The 2,145-nt window shown below is 35.8% G+C and overlaps 1 pseudogene; it reads left to right on the forward strand.

Moving 5' to 3' along the window:
• Window positions 1-1,212: 1,212 nt before the first annotated feature.
• On the forward strand, window positions 1,213-1,667 carry LOC136168533 (large ribosomal subunit protein uL22-like; annotated as a pseudogene).
• Window positions 1,668-2,145: the final 478 nt, after the last annotated feature.

Here is a 2,145-nt window from a genome sequence, read left to right on the forward strand (position 1 = left end):
TATTCCTGTTAATCAGTTTTCAAGTACCAAGTTGTAAGGTAAAAACATACACCGTGGAGAAATAAGACAGGATTTTGACTGGGGGATCAAAGTTGACATCACTGATTAGGGGCAGACATACCCAGTGAATCCCCAAGAATGACAGGCCACTGTGCAGTTTTCCAACTCAGAACATATAATTTAAAAACAAACCTGAGGGAAGATAAATTAAAAACAAGAAAGATCCCATTAAAAAGGAGAGAGGAGAATGCAGATTTTATTCTTCAAATGTGTCAATATCTTTAAAAAACAGGGAAGGCTAGAGAAATGTGTCAAATTAAAGAATACATGACAACTAAATGCAGCACCTGACTCTAGACTGGATTCCATATTTAAAGGGAAAAGTACTATACATGGCACTGGGTCAACTGATAAAAATGGAAGGTAGATAATTTATTTATTATATTAATATTATATTTACTAAAGTTGATGTGTGTACATGTGCTAAGCCATGTCTGACACTTTGTGACCCCATGGACTATAGCCCGCCAGGCTCCTCTGTCCATAGTATTCTCCAGGCAAGAATACTGGAGTGGGTTGCCGTTACCTCTTCTAGGGGATCTTTCTGACCCCAGAATCGAACCCTCATCCCTTGTGTCTTCTGCATTAGCAGGTGGATTCTCTACCACTGTGTCACCTAGGATGCCCACTGAAGTTGATAACTGCCCTTTATTTAAGAAGGTATCCTGCTCTTAGGAAATATATACTTAAGGAAATATATACTTAAGTATTCAGTTTAAAGGGCTGTGATGTAACACTCTCAAATAGTTCAGAAAAAACCGCATGTGTGTACACACATACAGACTATACTTATTAATGATAAAACACAAAATGAGTAAAATATTAACAATCCATGAATCTAGGTCAAGTGTATATAGATTTTCTTTTTACTATTAAAACCACTTTTCTGGAAACTAAAAAATTATTTTGAAATTAAAGGTTGAAACATCTTGTATGTTCTTCCATATGCATAGTTTGAGAAACAGAAGAAAAACTTTAGTGACAGATTTTAATCTACTTGTATAGTAAAAAAATTGATGCCTTTTTTTTTCCCAGTAAGTGGCCTGAGATGAACCCTAAAAGTGATACACTATTCACTCAATCCAGAAAGCCCCACAAAACCATGTATATGAAGAGGTTCAAATCATGTTTAAGAACACTCTTGAAACTGCCCAGGCCATATAGGGTATGCATCTCCGAAAAGCCACCAAGTATCTGAAGGATATCACTTTAAAGAAGCAATGTGTGCCATCCTGTCGTTACAATGGTGGAGCTGGTAGGTGTGCACAGGCCAAACAGTGGGATGGATGCAGGGTCGGTGGCCCAAAAAGAGTGCTGAATTTTTACTACACATGCTCAAAAATGCAGAGAGTAATGCTGAATTTAAGGGCTTAGATGTAGATTCTCTGGTCATTGAGCACATCCAGGTGAACAAAGCCCCCAAGATGTGGCATAGGACTTACAGAGCTCACAGTCCAATCAACCCCTACATGAGCTCTCCCTGGCACATTGAGATGAGCCTTACTGAAAAAGAACACATCATTCCTAAACCGGAAGAGGAGGTTGCACAGAAGAAAAAGATATCCCAGAAGAAAATGAAGAAACAAAAACTTATGGCCCGAGAATAAATGCCGCAAAAAACAAATGCAAATAAAAGAAAAAAAAAATAGATGCCTTACATATTTATAAAAAAAAATTTGATAACACACTGGGACATATATATCCCTTCACCTAATAAGTAATAAATATACATGTTTTAAAATTCATGTAACATGTAGAAAGTGTGAAGGTTCTATACCACAAAGGACCAATGACAACAATTTATTGTATTAGAAAACAACAGCAACAAGAACCTTAAAGACTTGGAAGCTTAAAATAATTCATGTGCTATAAAGAAAATCAAACTGGAAATACTCTTGTAAGAACTGGATATTCTTGTAACTGAATGATAATCAAAATATCATATGTTACAACTGGAAGGAGCTAAAATGGTGCTTAGAATTATAGCCAAACTTATCTCATTTTTTTTAAACTTTAAATAAGCATCTCCCTACAAAAGCTGAAACAACATAATAAGCCAAATGAAAGAAGATGAAAGAATAAATA

This window comes from Muntiacus reevesi, chromosome 1, assembly GCF_963930625.1.
Source record: "Muntiacus reevesi chromosome 1, mMunRee1.1, whole genome shotgun sequence".
Classification (NCBI taxonomy): domain Eukaryota; kingdom Metazoa; phylum Chordata; class Mammalia; order Artiodactyla; family Cervidae; genus Muntiacus; species Muntiacus reevesi.